Raw genomic sequence first — 22175 nt, 5'->3', positions numbered from 1 at the left:
CTGCCAATGTCTACAGTGTGTCTGGAAGGACAGGCTGTGTGATTGACAGCCTGGGCTGTGCATGAATGGGAGAAACCTACTTAAAAGGCATGGGTTTTGGGACTAGAGGCAGAGGTGACCACTGGGAGAAACACCCAACAAAGAAACCATGAACAAAGCTTGCTGCAACTTCCTGGACCTTTGAATTGCCCGGTGAAGCCCTGCTGCTGTGCTGACCTCCTCTTTCAACTCGACAGAGAAGCTTCGGATCGAACAACTTCTCTCCTTGTGTTAGTGAGACCAACTAACCCTGAGACGAATTCCACTGGACCACCATCACCGACTTGCTGTGCCTCTCCTTTGCTGTGGGAGCCCAATGCCAGGGGTCCAGTGTCCAAAGTCGAGTGCAACATCTGTCGCGGAACGAATCCGGCTGAAAGCCCTAGGAGCCTCCTAAGAACCTTCCAGAAGCAGGACCTCCAGATCCTGAGTTCCCTCACCAGAGTGCAGGACCAAGGGACCTGCAGAGGAGGAGCCAAGTACCCCGACCTCAACCGTTCCGCCCCTTTTACCTAAATGTTGGAAACCAGAGTATGCGACATACACGGAACAGTTGAACCAACAAAGGGAAGAATATGGACTCTGCCCAGTACCCGTGAAATGACCAATACCTAAGAGAATCTTGGAGGCAAGGTTCTCATTGAGAAAACCATACCTGAATTCAAGAAAATATGATGGCCATTTGAATGAAATACTGGAATAAATAGGGCAACTAAACGGTAAAGAAGAATGGTAACGTCACTAACCATCGTCAGTATACATCACGCAGAGCTGAGATGACGTACTTAGAAGAGATGCAGAGACCAGAGAATGTAGACATTCTATAAGGCATCAAGAGAGTATCAAGGATACGTGACATCTTGGTATCAAGGTGAAGAAACTTATACCACAGAAACAGATGAACACATTGAGTCATTTTACACGTGTGCAGATGCAAAAGAAACGCAAGTAGACAAAGTAATCTTAAAGCTAGCTTATATTGAATAGATTGCGGCAAGCACCAACATATACATATTTCTGATGTTTGTTAATCTGCTTAGAATCACATGCTGTGCATAGGTCCGACATCCAGTGGTCACTGCGGAGTATTGCATTTTGTTTTTCGTAGTCGAAAAGGGGACGTCGACAAGGCGTGTCTGTAACACTATCCCTACAGTGACGTGCGTTGTACCCACAATGCCTCACGCGTCGAGGTCCCTCAGATTGTTTTTTTCCGCCCAGCTTATGGTCGCCTTACGTGGAGCTCCTAGAGAGACATTGCTAAACAATTACTACGGACCTCGGTCCTTAATATATACTTATTGTTAAAAGATCCCTCCCCTCGACGTTAGCTGTGAAGCTGTTTCTCCGCCGAGCAAGTTTTCGACGGAGGGGAAGAGACGGAGGAGATCCTTCGGCGCTGCCGAACACGTGGCCAGGCCTCGCCGGCCAACATACAGTAGGGAGAGTGGGGGTTTCGAACTTTTACCTTCTCGTCGAGAATGTCTTTCTTTCTCCCCTATCTTTTCCTTGGGGTTGTTATCACCAGTTTTTATTGCCTCAGCTATGGAGAGGACACCTTTTAAGTTTTGCCCACGCTGTAGGGGCAAATACACTTGGAAGGACAAACACAAGCTCTGTAATCGTTGCTTGCCCCTCGATCATAAAGAGGACAGCTGCGCGGCCTGTAAGCTCTTGAAACCAAGAACTCTTAAAGAACGGAAAGTTAAGAGGTGGGCGGACTACGCTATGTCGAAGTCAGTTTCCTCACCCGCCGCCGCTGTTACAGAAAGTGACGAGGAGGGTGATAACTCGACGTCCGTTACGGAAGTCATTAACCCCCAGAAGGAGCGCTCGCGCTCCTCGACGTCCGTCCCCGGCCCCGACGGGCTCGGCTCACGCCCTGCTTATGGGGATGAACACCCCGGCGACAAGGACGCACACAGACCCCATAGGCCTAAGCACACAACCCACGGCTCTTCTTCGTCCAGGACGAAGGAGCCACCAGCGCCGAAGGGGACGCAGGGCACTCTGGCGTCAACCTCAGACAGCAAGGGTCTCAAGCCCCACCCGCAAACGCAGCCGCGACCAGCGATTGGGCTTTCATCTAACACGGGCGCTACCTCAAAAACATCCGACATAACGCTCCATAGAGCGGCCGTTGAAAAACAACGCGCAACGCAGGCAACGCCGACTCCAGAACCCTCGACTGACGAACTCGTCGTCGAGAGTGTGGCGAGAATTGTTTCCGAGGACAAACGTAAGCGGACGACGAAACAGACGTCGAATACCGCACCCAAGGAAATAGAAACGCTGAAAAAGCACAAGAGTAGCCAGGAACTGCCCCATCCATCTAAAGGCACTTCTGAACTACCGGAGGGCTTTTCTGAGGGCGACGGAAACCTTTCGTCGACGTTGTGGGAGCGTTCGAAGCGTTTTGAAGGTGAAAACACTGATTTCCCCCCTCTAGACTATTCAGGGGTTCCCCATGAGACCCTGGAAAGACTCCATTCTTGTATGGAAAAGATGGAGAGGTTTTTGGATAGCCAAAACCCACCCACCCCCAAAAGACCAAGAGAATGGACCCAGGATGACCCTAGGGTCAAGATTCCTAGGCTGTTTCCCCCTTCTACAGATGCATATGACCTCACTGAAGAGGAGCAATACCTCCAGGAAGATGAGGAGTGTTTAGGTGGAGAGGAAGAACTTGAGGAGGAGAGGTTTGAGGAAGACCCTTACACTAGCTCAGGAGCTTTTGAAGAAGATACAGGTACCTCACAGCCCTGGCACTCCCCATCAGTGCAGCCTTGGCAATCCCCATCAGTGCACTCAGACCCTGATGTCTTTCACCCTTCTCCTCCCAAGGACTCACCTATTGGGAACACCTCCCCCATAGATGACCAGCCTTCACTTAATGCACTATTGCGCAAGGCAGCAGCGCATTTTGAAATAGACACAGGGGAGACTCTTCCGGACATAGACTTTGTAGAAAAAGTTATTAAAGAAAAAGCCCCGGTCAGTCAGTCCATTCCGCTCCTGGCTTCTATAAAGAGAAGAATAACTCCTTCCCTTTCCAATCCGGCCTTAGTCAGAGGGGTCAACCCTCGGATAGAAAAGCTCTTCAGCCCTTCGTCTTCTGACCCTTTGTACATCAGGGGACATTCTATTCCGGACTCTCTGGTAGTGACTAACACAAGAAAGAGAGCTGGGGTACCACTATCTACTAGTGAGGCACCACCTGACAAAGAGGGCAAGAAGCTCTATGCACTTGGGAAGAGAATCACGACCTCCGCCGCCTTCTCAACCAGGATCGCGAATACCAATTCCCTACTAGCTAGCTACGCAGATGCACAGTGGAGCAAGCTGCGCAGCGAAGCAGAGGACGCACCAGAACCCCTGCGTTCACGCCTGTTGGCTACTATATCAGAGGGAACTCTTGTAAACCAGGGCATCGTAAAGAACTCCTTAGATGCCGCAGAGACAGCTGGCCGCTCCCTGGTTCAGGGAATACTTCTCAAACGCCATGTCTGGCTGCGCAATTCGGGATTTAAGCCAGAAACCCAGGCTTCCCTAATAAATAAGCCCATAGAGCAAACACATCTGTTTGGGAAAGCAGTTGATGAGGCCCTAGAACATGCGAAGAAGGAGTTTGATACCATCAAGACTCTTGACCAAATTTCTAGGCCACCTAACAGACGCAGCTATGGCAATAGACGCTCCTTTCGTGGCCAACGCCAGCAGCAAAGCCAACAACAATTTTACTCTGCTACCAACTGGCCCTCTAACCAAAGCACCCAGTTCAGTCAAAGAGGCCAACGTCGTGGCAAAGGAAGAGGGCGCGGCTCCAGTCCAAAAGGCCCCACACCCAATACCAACAAATGACCCAAAGATTCGGGTCCCCTCCCATGCATCACCGGTCGGGGGCCGGCTAACATCGTTCCTTTCAGCATGGGAGGGAATAACGTCAGACCGCTGGGTATTATCCACCATAGCCCACGGATACTGCATCGAATTCAACGGTTCCCCGAAATACAGACCCCCAAGGAACCGACGCATGACACCGGAACACCTCACTATTCTTCTTCAAGAAGTAGAAGAGCTACTGAAAAAAGAAGCTATAGAGGCTGTCCCCCTATCTCAGGTAACAGAAGGTATTTATTCAGTGTACTTCCTTGTACCCAAAAAGGACTTAACCATGCGCCCTGTATTAGATCTGCGCCCAGCGAACAACTTTGTCAAACCCCAAAAGTTTTGTATGGTGACCTTGCAGGAAGTAATCCCACTGTTATCACAGGGGGATTACATGACAACACTAGACATGAAACTTGCATACTTTCATATTTTAATGTTGCCAGCGCACAGAAAATACCTCAGGTTCAAGATAGAGAACAAACACTATCAGTTCAGAGTACTACCCTTCGGGATAGCATCTGCACCAAGGGTATTTACGAAAGTACTGGCAGTGGCAGCGGCCCACCTGCGCAGATTATCCATCCCGGTTTACCCGTACCTCGACGACTGGCTCATAACAGGGGATTCTTACGAAACATGCTTCTCCAATACCCAAAGGACCGTAGACCTTTTGTCCCAACTGGGCTTCTCCATCAACGAAAAGAAGTCCAGCTTAGACCCCAGCCAAATCAAACAATTCCTAGGGGCTCTAATTCGAACAAAGGACGGCCTCGTCTTCCCCTCTAACGAGAGGGTCCAAAACATGCTGTTTCAGATCCCCCAATATGTGGCAGGTCGAGAGGTGATGGTACGCAAAGCAATGCGCTTGCTAGGGATGATGGCGTCATGTATGTATTTGGTACCTCACGCGCTCCTGCGCATGCGCCCAATGCATATACATATATACCTATGGACAAGTAAAGGATGGATGTTTCCAATACACATTATAGCAGTGCTGGACCCTAGCAAGAAGGTCTCATTTCTTGTGTGTCGCAGTTAAAAAGCAAATTGAATTACAAATTGAGTCTCAGCAGACAAGGCTGGATGAGCCAAGAAGCCAAGGTCTTATCAAACTGGAGTAAAGTGACATTGGATACAAATCGTGTGAAAGAACAAAACTCCTGTTCAGAAGGCATGAACATAACAAGGAAGACGATAGAGGTCTATTAAAAAATAGCATTAAATGCACCAAAAGGCTTGATTCCATAATCTCTAGTCACATGGAAGGATGAAGTTGGACGAACGAGATGGTCACACCTACGCACAAGGGCAGACTGTGCTTTTCACTCCCTAAATTTCACAGAGCTAAGAACACTCTCAAGGCTGAGCTTCAAAGCCTAATTGACAGTAGACCACTGAGGTGATGAATGATTGATATGCAAATTGGTGGGAAGCAAAGGTTAAGGCGAGCTCACCAGCGCCTGAATGGCCAGCCTGCAGGCTGCTTGATGTAGATGGAAAAGTACTGATGGAGGTTAGAGTGCCAACCAATTATAGAGGACTGAGTATTTAGGGGACTTATAGTTGTGTAAACAAATGAGATGTGTATTTAGTGACATCCATAGTGATCATTTTTAGGGGAGGGATTAGTTGCCCCAATCACATATTCACACTTTTTTAGACTAGTATGGATTGTATACTTAGATGTTCACTCAGAGCCAATCACCCATACTCATAGGTTTTTGTAGTTTGCCACGTAGGATGACGTTGGTTCAAAAGTAGGTTAACATAATTGGTGATGAGTTTTGCATATAAGATCTCAGTTTTTACTAAGAATCTTTGAGTAAGTGGATCAAGCCAGTTCGTTGATGTTTGTTATGCTCCCTGTTTTAGATAATTGATATTAAAACAGTCTTCCTTCTGCCAACTACCTGAGTCGTTTCGATTATTGATATCTGAATAACAATCTGCATCCCCATCCATCTCCAGGGTAATTGCTACTCAACTTAAAGGGCTGGGCTATCCAGTTCAGACCAAAGGAAGTCCAACCGTTGTCCCGTATTATGCATTGGTGCTGTTTGCTAAGCGCTGAAACCACAAAGTGCTGCTGAACCAAAAAAGAGCCCGTAGCTGCCAAGGATCTCACGAGTACTGCTGCAGGAGCCTTCCAGACATCCTCCCTCTTGTCCCCACAACTGAGGCTCAGGAACACGGGTCTGCACTGCTGTAGCAAGACGGAATCCAGCTGGACCACTCTTCTTCTAACCAGAGGTACTGTTAAGGCTTGGGGTACTTACCTCACTGCCGTTAGCCATGCTTTCCACACTTGGGAATTGCATTGGCTTACCTTTTTCCGAGTTGACCTCAACTCCCTTCTCACAGGCTTTACAGCTTGTGACCCTACAATGATTTTTCTGAAACTCTCTAACTTTGTGCAAGACTTTTATCCAAAAAGTGCATCAGATTAATAGACTGTGTCCCAAATGACTTTGCCTGTCCTGGCTCCCTGAAGGCACTCTTCTAGTCCATTGACTTTGATACTGTTTGTTCCACATAGGTGGTAGCTTGTTGTGTACTGGTACTGCTGGGAAAGGCTTGTCTAGACTTCATTGGAGTATTCAGTTGGCCTCACATATTTTGAGAAACTTCTAACGTTTTTACTTCCCTAACCTTTCCTTTCTGTAACTCAGAATCTACACAGTATACTAGTGTGATATATAAATGTTATTACTGTCCTTGTGAAAAATAATTTTAGAGTGTATTTCAATTGTTACAATGAATTACCTTTTTAAAGAATGCTTATTTAAAACTAACGTTAAATAAATAAATCATGATTTATAACTGAACCATTGAGTGTAAGCGTTACTTGGTTACTTACATTTGCGAATTTCAATTGTACAGCTCTAAGGCTCACATTTACCACTCTAGAGATAGGCCTGGCTGCTCAGTCACACTACCAATGTGTGTAGTACAGACCTAGACCAAAAGGTGGGTTACCTTATACCAAGCAGATAAGTGTTGTGTAGTCTCACACAGTGTGACTGCACCAATTCATACCCAACACCGTCCCACTCCCATTCTGTGCTTGTAAAAGGCTCACCTGTGGAGCAAAGGCTGGGATCTGCTTCACACCCTCCTTTGGAAATTCCAGGCCTCACACATTGAGCTTGCCCTGGAATTCGAGGGAGAAGGGCGAGCAGTCCCCCTGTCAGCTCTGCCAGAATAAAGGGGTGGACCAGTGAATGAAGGATGACAAGTCCCGCTAACTCAATACATTACATACAAATTGTATTCCATCAATACAAAAATATATATGCAATACTTATTATAATCCTAGTACCTATCCATAACATAAAATCAATATTTTAAACAAAACTACAATTAATCAGGCTCCTACCCAAATAATCTCCATCATTCATTCACATACACTCACAAATCAGCAATGGCTTTCCTTCTTTTTTGTGTAAACAGAACTTCATATTACACATATCTCAGAAAGGTACTTATGTAACATGTTCCAACCCTATCCTTAATACAGGTGTCGTTGGACAGTTTGTTATGTTTTCAAACAGATTTTATAGTCGACACGTGTTTCGGTCTCCTGCAACTGATAATAGTGTCCCTTTCTTTTGTAGACCTTCCTCAGGACGTAAAGTCAACATCAGATGTCTTGCCTTTCATGGACTGGAGTAAGCCACACCATCTCTGTATAATTAATTCAGAGATGTAACAGATGTGATGGAATGAATCCCTCACTGATACCAGGGATACTTTTCGTCAATTCACAATGAGGAGTCAAACAGATATCCCGTAATAAGTTCTATTCAGGCTTTACGATTTCCAAACGGACTACAATAGACATGCGCCCTATATCTCTGTGTCCCACTCTGGGCGAGTCATACGATAAATATTTTTCTTATTGATGTATTCTGTCCTCTTCCCTTGGAATTGCTGTTTTTCAGTTTTTTTGATTTTTTGTTGTTAATGTTTCAGTTGCCGTGGTCACAGGATTGCCCCAGACATTCTCGTGATTCTCAGCCGCATCTCCGAATACTCGCGCAATAATTCGCGATGTGATTTGCTGAGGCACCGGCTCTGCCAGCAGTCAGCTAGCTCACAAAGACGCTTTCACCCCCACTCCCTTCCCCTTGTGCCTGGGCAATCTGCTGCAAACCTCTTCCCATGATCCCATTTCAAGTCGGGGCTCCCTCTGGACCATCACCAGAACCAGCGTAAGGGCAAGGCCACTGGCAGTGACAGTTCAGTGTAGCTGGCCGACAATGATGGCGACAGTGATGATGCCGTATTTTAAGGTAGCTTAGCTTGTCACTGTGACCTTGTGTGTCGAACTGCCGGCTGCGCCCTGCCCATGGCATGTGCAGTATGATAGAAACACCTGGAGGGAAATCAGGTATATCTAAAGGTTACACGGGAGCAAAACCTGACATATCTTATTAGAAAAAAAAACAAAAAGGCTCCCGTACCTAATATAGGTCTAGACACTTAATTCACTGGATGGTTGGAATAGATCACACTAAAAATCAATGTAGGACAGTGACACATAGAAGTTCATGGAAAATACAACCTGACTTCATTGCTAAATCTGTTAAAATCAAATTGTAATACAAAGCTTACAAAGTTTAAAAATGTGTACATAAAATCTAATAAGTAAAAAACTACTAACAAGGTGACCAGTGCTTTCAGAAAAGTGCTATGTGATAGTCACCAATTTGCCAATAAAGTGCACAATACTCAGTCCTGCGTTAACTTGGCATGGTTTAGGGAGGCAGTGATTGTGGGAAAGGCAGGTCCAGCCCACAACAAACCAACATTGACTAAAGTCTGTTGTTTTCCTTATTGATATGATATGATATGGCATTCATAACCCGCATATACACAAGTGTTTCAAAGTGCAACGAGGCAAGAGAGGGGGAAACAGAGGGAAGACAGACAGCGATCCTACTAGGCCAGGTGTCATTCAGATCGCGTAAGTGCCTTGTGAGGGGGAAGGGGTAAAGTGTGGGGGCTTAGGGGGAGGGGACAGTGCAGTACATGGGATAGTAGAATAAATAACACTAAGTAAAAGTAAGGCCAGCAGGTGGCAAGTGCAAGGGTAAGTGCAGACATCAGGTGTCAAGTGCTGGTAGTGGGGCTGTAGGGATGCAGAAAACAGTCCCCAAGAGCAGGGGTTGCCAGGAAGGCAGTGCAGGTGTGCGACTGGTGGGGGAGGGGACCTGGGCGATGAGATCAGAGGGTGGCCAGGTAACCAGTGCAGTTTCAGTTTCTGTCAGGAAGTCAGCAGGGGAGAGGAGGAGCAAAAGCAGAAGCAGAGAAAGGTTTTGAGGTGCTTCCGGAACCGGAGATGATTCTCCTCAAGTTTCAGGGAGGCAGGGAGGCTGTTCCAGAGGGAGGCCCCAGCTGAAGAAAGAGATCTACCACCAACTTGTTGCTTGGAGAAGCGACTCACCATGAGGGAGTTGGAGGCAGATGAGCGAAGAGCTCGAGAAGGAAGATATTTAGGAAGAGAGAGTTGAAGGTATTGAGGCACCAAGCCCCAGAAGGCCTTGTGGACAATGTAGATGGTTTTGAACTTAATCCTTACAGCCACTGGGAGCCAGTGCAGAGATTTCAGTCCTGGAGAGATACGATCCCTGGGCTTGAGGCCAAGGACAAGTCTCGCAGTCATGTTCTGGATGAGTTGCAGAGGATGGAGAGTAGAAGCAGGCAGATTTCGAAAGAGGCTGTTGCAATAGTCCAGCCTAGAGAGAACCAGAGCTGGGGGACGGGGAGGAAACGAAGAATACCTCTGAGGAGGTGCAGCTGATAGTGTGACTTCTTAGAGATGTCGGAGATGTGAGGAGAGAAGGAGAGTGTGGAGTCAAAGATGACCTCAAGGTTTATAGCCTCACAGGTGGGAGCAGGAAGAGGGCTAATAGAGCCCGGCCAAAGAGTGACAGGAAAGGAGGGTGCGGGTCTACCGATGAGCATCTCAGTCTTCCTGGCATTAAGGCAGAGATCATTGGAGGCACACCACTCTTGGATGGTGGACAGACAGTCAAAGATGAGAGAGGCAGAAGAGGTGGCTGAGGGTAGCCTGAAAATGTCACTGGAAGTTGGGACAGAGAGTGGCAATGCGGTGGGCAAGAAGGGCCAGGTATTGGTTGAACAGCCAGGGAAAGAGGTTAGACCTCGGGGGAATAGCACAAGTAGAGATGGAGGTAGAGGAGAGGAAGGACCCAAGTTGAACCTGGGAGGGTCGATCAGAGTGGAAAGAAGTCATCCACGCAAGGGCCTGACTGGTGATACCTAGGTTATCACAGAGACGGTTGAGCAGGATGGCATGGTTGACTGTGTCAAAGGTAGAAGAGAGATTAAGTAAAATGAGGACACACAGGGTGTTGGAATTGAGGTTGGAGAGCAGGTCTTCTCGGATGTTCAGGAGAGCAGTTCCATGCTTCTGGCAGCTCTGAAGCCAGACTGATGACCCTGGAGACAACCAACAGATTCAGTGATTGAGCTGGGAGTTGGCCAGCTTTTCCAAGGGTTTGGCCAGAAAAGGAGTGGTGGAGATTGGGCGATAGTTTGGCGGACAGGACGGGTCGGCAGAGGGTTTCTTAAGAAGAGGGTGCACAAGGGAGTGCTTCAGGGGGGAAGGGAAGACTCCAGTGGGGAAGGAGTGGTTGCAGAAGTCACCCAGGGCAGGAGCCAGGGAGTCAATGTGGTCCTTGATGGTTTTGGAGGAACAGGGATGAGCCTGTTTTGACAAGACTTTCATAGATCAGACTTTTCTAGAAAGCTTGTCTGGGGAGAACAGACGAAAGGCAGAGAAGGAGGGAGGAGAGGTGGCCGAGCAAGGGCCATAGGAAGAGCAGGCAGTAGAGGGAGGAAGGGGAGAGGAGGAGAGAGAGGACAGGATGTCCAGAGTTTAGGAAATGAAATGAGAAGCCAGTGCTGTGCAGAGGGCCTGGGAAGGGACAGGAGAGGTAGAGACCGTGGCAGGATTGGACAGTTCCTTGCAGATTTTAAAGAATTCAGCTGAGCTGTTAGATGCTGCAGAGACACGGGCTTGGATGTGAGCTTTCTTCTTTGTGTGGACAAAGAGCCGGTATTGCCTTTTGAGCAGGCGGCAGGCCAGTTTGTCAGAGAATGTACATGAAGCACTTGCATTTAAGGGTGACGAGGTCTGAGTCGTACCAGGAGTTGCACTTGGCTTTGGGCTTTGGGCTTTAAGCGGATCCTCCAGACAGGGGCAAGAACATCGAGAGTATCAGATATAGCAGAGTGGAGCATGGAGAGGGCTGTCTCAGGGTGTGAGTCAGCCAAAGGGGGAGGAGGGGCTGAGAAAGTGGCGGTGAAAGCCTCAACTGACACGCGCTTCATGGGTCAGATGACCAAGAAGGTGGGTGGCAGTGATGGAGTTGGCTTGGCCTGAGGGGTAGAGGAAAGGAGAAAGTGGTCACTCCAGGAGAGAAGAGTGGTGAGAGGGATAGAAAGGGGAAGGTCTGAGGTGATCAGAACATCCAGAGAATTTCCTGCAGAGTGTGTTGGGCCAGAGGGGAGAATAGAGAGTGAGAGAGAGTCGCAAAGGTCGCAAAAGAGTCCAGCGGAACAACAAGAAGCATCCAGGTGGATGTTGAAGTCTCCAAGAAGGAGGAGTTGAGTGGTCGAGACAAGGAGGGAAGAGCAGAGGTCCGCCCACTCAGAGAGGAAGGAGGAGATCTGACCAGGTGGACAGTAGATAGTAGCCACAGTAAGGGAATGGCTAGGAGATAGAGAGAGCCTGCAGATGAGGCATTCGAAAGAGGAGTAGGCCTGCGTAGGAATGACAGAGGCAGGAATCCACTTGGGGAAGATCAGGGCTGCACCCTCTCTGGATCGGTTGGACCTGGGCGCAGAGAGGATCTTGTAGCCATCAGGGAGGAGAGAGTCAAAGTCTGTGAGACTGAGGACATCGAGGTCAAGTTCCTCCAGAAGGCGGCATATGTCAGAGGAGTGTGTGACAGCTGAACGAGGGTTAAGAGTGGCAATATGGAGAAGGTTGCAGTCCTTGAAAAACTTCCGGGGAGGGGTAAAAATCAGAGGTACGCCCTGCGGAGGTGTAGAAGAAGCCTGAGGGGGGCAGAAAGGGAAGGAGGAGAAGGCAAGGTAGCCAAGGAGGAGGCAGCAGGTTGGAGGCGAGGAAGCCATGGAGAGGGGAGAAGAAAGGAAATTGATGAGGCACGGGAACCGTCTATCGAAGAGGAGAAGGTTTGCCTGAGGGTCTTGGACCAAGACGGTACCAGTCACATAAATATTGATGATGGCCACCGGGTGCCACCATTAATCGGAGAAGAAGAGAAAGGAGAGAGCACAGAGACCATATGTAGGGTCCATAGGTCTGGTGAGGGAACGACAAAGAGCATGCCGGTGAAAGTTTGACTGGAGGAGGCACTTGTATAGATGTCAGCGATAGGGAGGCCTGGTTGGAGACCAGATTGTCCTTTTTAAACTTCTTCCTACCAGATTTAGTGAGGAGAGCAGGATAGTTGATGGAGAAGCAGTTAGAGAAAATAGGAGAGACACAGAGCACGATAGAGTAGGTAGGGAGAGGAGAGAGGAGGAAGGGAGAGACAGAGATGCGACACAAGTTGAACAATTGGACACGACGACAGACACAGTTTTTTAAATACTTTCACAATGCAATTATAAAAACAGGAGAATAACACACCTAAGTTTGAGAGTCCTAATAGAGGGGGAAAAGGCTTATGTTTCACAATGCAATTTGAAATACTTTCAAATGCAATTTTAAAACAGGGGAAAAAAACACACCTAAGTTTGAGAGTCTGGTAGGTGGACAACGGTAGGAAGGGTAGCGTGCGGGTTAACCCTGGTGGATGGCTGGCCACTGGCTGCCCCCTGCGGACACCTGCAGACACAGCCATGAGCCCCCTCAATGAGAGCTGCCCTTTGCCTAGGGGCACTTAGCCGAGGAGGGGCTTCCGGGAAGGGGCTGCCCTGGGAAGGCCAGTAATGAAGGAGGGGGTGGCCAATCAGGGTGGTGGGCAGGCTGGGAGGCGGGCGGGAGGAAGGGAAGACAAACAAGGTAACAGAGAGGGGCAGAGTGGAACGAGGGGGCATGGGGACAGAAGAAGCAGCCCAAAAAAGTAAAAAAAGGCCCAATGAGGGTCTTAGCAGGAGCAGGAAGTGTTGCCTGCAGTCACCCGCTCAACCAAAAGAGAATGTCGAGTGTGGTGTGCATTTACATTTACCATGTAAATTGCATTGGACTCCGTAAAATGCATTACCATGAATGAAAGGTCTGACAGCTGTTCCATTTCTCAACGGGCAATGGCTCAATAATGAATTTAACATTTTGTTTAGCTCATCACTTTATTTGAGAGAGTTAAGAGGTATTTTAGCTGTGTAAAAATAAAAATAACATGAACTATTCAGTGTTGCTCTCCTCCTCTACCTGAAGAAGTAAGGAATAGAACAACCTCATGAATCCAGAGTCATCAGCCAAACCAAAGATTTCTGGTGCCACAAGACGAAAAGAGGTCATCAAACAGAAATGTCCCAAAGCAGCAAAATCCTCCCAAGATATTTTGTCTGCTTTTAAGATCCAGCCCAAACGTTCTACTGACATGCAGGAACAGAGATAAGTTATTGCCCAATTAAGTAATACCACTGTTTCTAACCACTGAATGATGTTAATGTAGTTACTATATTTTTTCAATCCTTGCTTTCAGAACTCAGCAGGAAATCCCCCTTCATTCTGGCCCTCATGCTTCTGCCAATGAACATATGTCTACTGTGTCTCCTCCTATCAGAATACAGTCCACAGCTCAACCATCATGCACTGACATTCCTGAGCGCCCACAATGCTCTACTGAATCTTCACAGGGTCCTAATCACTCAACAGGCACTGTTACCCAGTCTGAAGTTATGTTTGGTCGCACAACTGCTGATTGCACTGAAACTGTTGAAGATACCAATGTTGGCACACAAGTAGTACAACAATCCGTGGCTATTGTCATGAATTTAAAGACATGTCACACTCCAGACCAGGACTATTTCCACTGACCAGGGATGTGGGGCACAATAAAAATGCTTTCAAGTTTATTAATTTCAGATTCTGCTTTGAGAAGGCAGCCAACCCTTCTCACACCTCCCTTGATGAACACTGCGTGTCACAATGGACCATGAACCAGGTCGGTGTGTAATAATTAAATATTTATTTATTTTTAATTTCAAATGAAAATTCAACAGATTCAATAAAGGGCAGCAATCACTAGTGTGGAGATAATTACACATAAAAATGATAGAATACACACAATTTAACTTTCTAACATCAGGCATATTAATGCAAACATGAATTCAACAAGATCGCTTTTTGGTAACACTTAGAATGGCACAACTGTTATGCATTCCCCCTGCAACACTCCCCCAAAGCTAATCAAGTTATGCGTGGGTGGAGAGGAGTTCCAAGGAATCGGATCTAATAGGCAAAAATCAGATTGGAAATCCGACCTACCACCCCTAAATGGGAGGCCAAATTCAGATTGAAAACCCTTGAAAATTAGCAAAATGCCACTTGGAATTCACTGAATAATTGTTTTACATGTGCGGTTAAATGGATAAGACGGGAATTTGTGTGGCTGTACTAAAGAAGCAATAACTTACAAACTGCAAGGCGAGGTATTAAACAACATGCATACAGGTGAGAAAATCAACTTTGGAAAGGAAAACAGTACAGCAACAATCAAACGTGGAGGGGTCGTGGCCAAACGCCGATGAAGATGGCCGCCTTGCACGGCCGCTCCGCCTCACCATATTTTCTAATTGGCATTGAGTACCGCTCTCACATCATATTTACCCTGTTTTCCCATCGAATTTAGCTGTTTTACCGCTCCATTCCATACTGCGGTAGGTGGTGAGGCAGCTCTGCTTTTCCTGAAGCTGTGCCGTCGTCTGACGCTGCAGCCCCGACAAAGGTCCTCTTACTCGCCGCTCCTCATTTGGAGAGGAGCGGCATCGCATTCTACTTGACGCTCCGACTCTGACCCTTGGAACTTCCTCATTGTCACAACGCCACCTGCAGGCCAGCAGCATTGGTGCAATTATAAGTGAGATTATTCTTTTTTCAACTTTCTTCTATTTAATACTCATGGACTCATGGACAAAACAGCAACACAAAATCTATATTATATCGGCGCACTCCATCTAAATATTATTTCTCCTTATAATACTTCAATCGAAGCAAGTGGTACTGCATTAAGCAATACTTTCATCCTAAAAGTAACATGACTTTAATTATATATTCAATCAACACACGCTCTTTTCTACTGTCAGCACGCATGTCTATAAAAGTTTGTTTGACTGCTCTTTCCTCTATCAACCATAACTCCTGCTGCTTTCATCTGAACTCTGCAGCCCCCATTCCTAATTTTTGCCCATCTGGTTTTACAGCTTGAGTGCATGAGATTTTTGTCATACGCCATTGAATTGAATTTGAATTGGTGGTCCTGCACTACACCTCAATATCTACAATCTGATACTTATTATTATCTGTTTATTCACTTTGATCTCTTATTATAGGAGATAGACAGTCTGTATAATATGGAAATAATAATTGCATACTACTAGATACCATAACACATTAGCGGTGCACTATAAACTTACTCAAAGCTGAATATGCACTCCCAATAATTATAAAAAGACATCTAAACCTGCTGTTGGTGTCATGAACAGATTATTGATCTACGTCAATCTCCTGATATTGCTTCAGTGAATCGATCTCTAGTTAAAATCTCAAGCCTGCCTTTTTACATCTCCATTTTTGTCAATTACTTAATTGTCAACCACACCAAAATGGCTACCAGCAAAGTCAATCAAAAAAATACGTCTAGTACAAAAGAATCCAATGTTTCGTCGACAAACCTTAAAAGACCTAAAAGTGACTCGCCACCTCGGCTTGGGTTATCTCACCCTGCCATTGAAGCCATATTAGCTGAAATTAGAGCACTTAAACCTTATATTGAGACTATAATTCTTAAACTGCAGCGGTTAGATGACAGGTGGATTGTTTTCGACAATAGAGTTGAAGAAGTGGAGAAAAGAGTGGGGATGATAGAAGATTTATCCGCCAGAGTTGTTCTGCTGGAAAAGTCCATAAAATATCTTCAGAAACACAAGAAAGACTTAGAAAACTGTAGTAGACGTAACAATCTGAGAATGTCGGGTCTCCCTGAAGGTTCTGAAGGCTCCGACCCAACTGCTTTCCTGCAAAAATATTGCCCCCGTACTACATCTATCCCCGGATACAGCATTTAACATACAGCGTGCTCACAGAATTGGTCAACCTACAGTCTCCACCACTTCTGGTCCTTCTTTTAGAACACTCATTGTTTACCTTTTAGAATACTCCCAGCTTCAGCTCATCATATTAACTGCCAAAGAACGTAAATCCCTCATCTGGCATGGTAACAACTTATTCATTTCCCAAGATGTAGCTAGAAGCACAGCCCAATGCGCGAAAACTTTCCTATCCTTTGAACCAGCCCTGAAGCAGCTCAACATCCGATATGGACTATACCACCCATTTTCTTTTAAAGTCACACATGAAGGTCACACAGCCATGTTTGATGACCCAGCCGACCTTAGAATCTTCATCCAATCCATCAAAAATGAAGGCATGGATACATCTTCCCCTACCAATGCCTCAACCTCAACCATTACTTGAAAACATGATCCTTTTACCTGTTTTCTTTCTTTTACTACTTAATGCCATTGCTATTCAATTACTATAAGGTGGTGGAGCGGGTGCTGCCACAGTGCCCATCGTCCACTGTGAGTCGTTCTTTTTCCTTTTGACGTCTCCAAAGGTGTTACCTATCCTTGCAACGTTTTTCTTCCTTCTTTCTTTTCCCTTGTGCTGTCTGATCTCTACTTCCATTTTTGTTTGCTTGTTTATAAATTTACTGTACATGATTAGACTCCGTACCCTCTTCCCTAACCCTTGTGTGTCTTTGCTTGGGCATCTATTATTTATATTATATTGCTACTGTAGTTATGTCACATTATCAAGCTTTATGACTATCACTTTTGGAATGATTAATGATCTTTAAGTGTATTACATGGAACTTTAAAGGCTGTAATAATCCCATCAAAAGATGTCAAATCATTTCACACCTAAATAAATTCAAACCATTGGTTGCATGTTTACAGGAAACACACCTAGCTAATAAAGAAACTATGAAACTTAAGCACATTTGGGTTAAGGAGGTTATTTCCAGTCCTGCTATTGCCAAAAATAAATTGAGTTGCCATATTAATTAGTAAAAAACAATCCTTTAAAATTCTAGATCAACGTGCAGATACTAATGGTAGGTGGGTTTGGGTAACACTTTTAATGGGATCTACACACGTTTCCATTTTAAACATACACGATTTCTATCAAACAAATGATACTCAAGAATAACTTTAACAATCATGATCATGTGTGGTGATGTTAATCAAGTCCTCGACCCATTTCTTGATCAAAAATCCAACTGTATGTTTAAAACCAATAAAACTCATTAGTCCTTCAAGAAATGTCCAGCTGAAACAGGGCTAGTTGACACTTTGAGGTTGTCCCACCCCACACAACTTGATTATACCTTTCATTCACCCCCTCACAACAGATTATCACTAACTGGATTATAGCTTCTCCACCAAAACCCTTACTGGTTCCATCGTCGATTCCAACATTTCCAATATTATTATTTCAGACCACGCTCCAGTAAGTACCTCCTTTTGTCTTTCAGACATAACTAAAACTTCTACCTGATAATCAAGATTGTGACACTTCAGTTGTAAATAATTGGGATGCATTTAAAGCGGCTCTAAGAGGTCACATCATGGCTTTCTCGGGCAAAAAAAAGAGACTATGAAAAAAACACCTAGATGATCTTTATTCCCAACTCACTCAAGCTGAGCAATGTTACTATAAGAACCTTAGCCCGGCCAACCACCGTCAGGTCTTAGCGTTAAGTTTCCAAATCATTAAAGATATCACTGATCTTGCTGCAGGGACCATTCCTAAATATAAAACAAAAATCTATCAAACATCTAATAAAGCCGGCAAGGCATTAGCCTCTTATTTAAAAACAAAAAAGGAAAAGTTCCACATCATTGCTCTGATGATATACTAGACTGCTTTAAAAAGTTCTATGTAGATCTATATACTCCTGAAAACCCTATTCCTCATAATAACATTTAGGGGCCGATTCATGGAACAAACGTGCGCCGAAAATCCCAGCACAAGCAGGCGCAAGGAGGCACAAGGAGGCGCAAGTGTGAGAAAGCAAGCGCACGTGCACGCGTGCAATTCAAGGAAGGCGCTGTGCTACTTTCCCACTGGTTGTGTGCCATATCCGTGCATGGGCACGCTGGCGCACATGTCTCCAAACAGCGTGCCCTAAGCGCACAGCGAAAGTGCACATAGCGCGGTGCACACAACAAAAGTAGGCAGAACAGGGGGCGTAACATGCGGAATGGGGAATAACGTGTGAAAAAGAAGGCGTAACTGGGGAAGTACTGCAGGGAACTACACGGAATGGCCACACGCACGTGAACAACCCGGCAAAATACGTGCACAGGCGTCAACGCATCTGCCACACAAAGGCAGGCGGAAGCGTCTCCGCGCACAGTATAAAAGTGCGCGCAAACAACAAACACGTATATACAGCTACAATGAATGCCCCATTTGTTGCAGCACTGATCGTGGTACACCGCAGGAGGAGGAGAATAGCCAGGGCACGCATTTTTTCACCACGGACAAGCCTTTTTGGGATGCCTGACGACCAGGTCTATGGCAGGTATAGGTTTCCACCCCGTATCATCCTAGACCTGGTCAGGGAGTGGGAAGATGACCTAACATTCCCCACCCTCTGCTCCCAAGCATTGAGCCCCTTGGAGAAGGTGCTCAATGTCCTGTATTTTTTGGCCAGTGGGTCTTTTCAGCGGACTACTGCCATAGTGGGGGGGTCTCACAGGCAACGCAGTCACGCTGCCTACACCAGGTCTTGGCAATCATGACTGCACGTCCCTCAGTCCGCAGGCACATATGCATGCCCAGAACACCCGCAGAAAGGCACGCCATTGTCCAGGACTTTTACAGGGTGGCACACTTCACCAAAGTGCTTGGTGCCATAGATTGCGCCCATGTGGCCCTACGTCCACCTAGGGCCACTGAGCACATCTATCGAAACCGCAAGCACTGGCATTCCATCAATGTACAGGTGGTATGCAATGCAAAGGGAATCATCACCTCTGTCTATGCAAACTACCCTGGCTCGACCCATGACAGTTTCATATACAGAATGTCCGCCCTGAGCCGGGCCCTGGAAGCTGGCCAGCATGGCGACACATGGCTCCTAGGTGAGTACAAATGCCCGTGCACATGCATGCATGTCACACACACACACACAAATACACAAACCCCAATAATCAGAACCATTATCACCTCTACAGGGGACAGTGCCTACCCTCTGAGCAACCACATGATGACGCCAATCCGGAACCCCACCACACCACCCCAGGTAAGATACAACACGGCCCATATTGCAACCAGGGCCATAGTGGAGCGCACATTCGGAGTGCTCAAGTCACGCTTCCGCTCCCTTGACCGCTCTGGCGGACAGCTACTCTATCCACCCCCAGTAGTGTGCAGGATCATTGTGGCAGCATGTGTCCTGCACAATGTTGCAACACGGCAGGGCGTACCGGTGGACATGGTGGTGCCCCCACATCCCCAACCACAGGCACAGGTGCTGCCCATGGGAGGGGATAGGGCACGTGGCGAGGAAGCACGGACCCAGCTTGTGGACAGATTTTTCACCTAAACTCCCCACCGTTCGGAGTCCACACAGGCCTGGCACATACCAGGTGACAATCGATGATGACAAAGGGACAGTCAACTGTCACAACCTTACCACCCTGAGATTGTTGCCATGGACTGGCCACATTGTGTGCATCCCTAGCTACTTAAACACAAGCAATCCTGTTTCACCAAAAGGCACAAATGCAAGGTGTGAATCACACAGACCTGCCAAACAGGCCATGACTATCCCTGGTATGTCACTCAAACCCTCCAAAACCACAACATGACATGGCAAGCAATAGCCATACACCAACACAGTAACAATAAGGTACACATTGCCATGTGAAAAATGTAAATTGGCATCAGACAATGATGCCTGGCATGGAATCCCATGAAATGACTTACCAACAACCTCCCACCCAAAATAAGTCATACCCAAATGCATTCCAAAAGTTGTAGTTGAAACATAACAATGAATGCCTGTCTACATGCACAATGTGCATTGCAAAATCAACATTGCAGCCACTGTGTGCCATGTCCACCTCCTGCAACACACTGTTCAGCGCACAGCACAGTGAACAGCCATTGTGCGTGATGCACACCCTGAGCATGACATCTAAGCGACAAACTACATAAAAAACCAAATTAGGCATGTACAGGATCCACAAATGGTCAGAGAACATGTGCTGCAGGGACACAGTGGGCACCAGAAGGCAAACAGAGTGTACACGTGGACATGGAAGGGTGGTTGTACATGTAGTGGATCATAGTGCGAGCGTGTGGGTCAGTAGGGACATGCACTCAACATATGCATGTGAAATCAAGTGACCATCAGTGTCGTCTACATATCACATGTGAACATTCACCATGTGTATACCCCAGCATGTCAAACCACAACTATCCCCTCACACCTGAAAGGTAAACACAACACATGAACAGGCATTGATCAGCAGAATACATCATGTACATAGGAAAGAACACTTACAATTTCAGGGTGCCCATCACACTGCAGGGCAAGGCAACTATCAACAACAAAACACCCCCCCTCCCTCACAAATCACCACGACCCACTGAACAACTGCATCTGGGTCATTCATCGTTCATCCTTGAATTCCACCTGGCCACAGGATCACCCTTCCCCTTTGTTACCATCTCCCACCTTGTGTGTAAAAAGTGGCCTGCAGCCTCAGAGTCCACCTAGATTTGCAAACGCACAAAATCCAAGAGAACTCAAAGCAGTACAACACAGAAGCCAAGCAAATACCCTGCAGGCAGTAAAACAAGCCAGAACAGTCTCCAGTAGATGACTTCAAGTAGCAGTACGCCACAAAGGCCAAGTACGACCACAATGATGTCAACAACCAAGGTAGCACAGTAAAACAATGTCACTATAGGATCTGAACCATGTGTGGTACATAACATAGAATGATGCAACACAAACGGATGTCTACTGTCACAGCTCCCGTGTACAGGTGCAGGAGTGGCACAAAACAACCACCCCCACCGTGGTCTGGGTGCCTGCAAGGTCTAACTCACACAGGCCTCTGAGACCCTGGAGGGGAAGGAGGGTCAGGGATATGCAGTCGGCACAGGCAATGGCATACTGGAAAATGGGAATGAGGGAGTAGGATTGACACGGGAAAGAAGGGAATGCACCAAAATGTAGTACACACATTAACACATACACAAATCGACAAAACCTGTTCACATGCACATAGCAGCAAATTACTCAAATGGAAGTCAAAGAGAAACTTATCTCTGGGGTGAGTGCTGGTTTCCTGCCTGCGCACTCTCCGGTCCGGTAACAGGAGCAGTTCAGTACTGCAAAGAGAGCCACAGTTAATAATCTGTGCCTGCCCAAAACACACAAACACACTACCAAATATGCCCCAAAGTAACAAAATACACTACAAACAGACAAACTCGTGTGGATGCTTCATACCCATACGTAACATTACCCCTCTGATGGTTCATACACAGTCAATGCAGTAAGTCAGGCACCGGTGGGTGCGTGGCAAATGGAACACCAATGTGTCACGATTCACACAACATGCAATGTTCCCTGTGTAAGCAGACAGACGCATATAGCAAGGTCTGACTTCAGAACAACTCCTGTACCACCATGACCAAAATAAAGTAGCCAGTGCATGTATCAATTTCTACTTGGAAATGAAATGCACTGCACCCGAGTCCGTCCCTTGCTGTCTGTCCCTGTGAGCTGCTTCATTCCATGTCTCGGAATGCTACATGGCTAATACAAGTGCCTCAATGGACCATGGTGGACCGGAGGGTATGTGCCACTGCCCCTGCAGGTGCCCCAGACAACTTTCACATCAACTAGCCATCAGTCCATTAACACATCTGAGCTGTATTGTGCGCTTCTACACCAATATTTGTCCAAGTTCACTGTCAGTGCTGCTACTAA

The sequence above is a fragment of the Ambystoma mexicanum genome, chromosome 1q (genome assembly GCF_040938575.1).
Source record: "Ambystoma mexicanum isolate Mex_15411 chromosome 1q, UKY_AmexF1_1, whole genome shotgun sequence".
Lineage (NCBI taxonomy): Eukaryota > Metazoa > Chordata > Amphibia > Caudata > Ambystomatidae > Ambystoma > Ambystoma mexicanum.
This window is presented reverse-complemented; position numbering follows the sequence as displayed.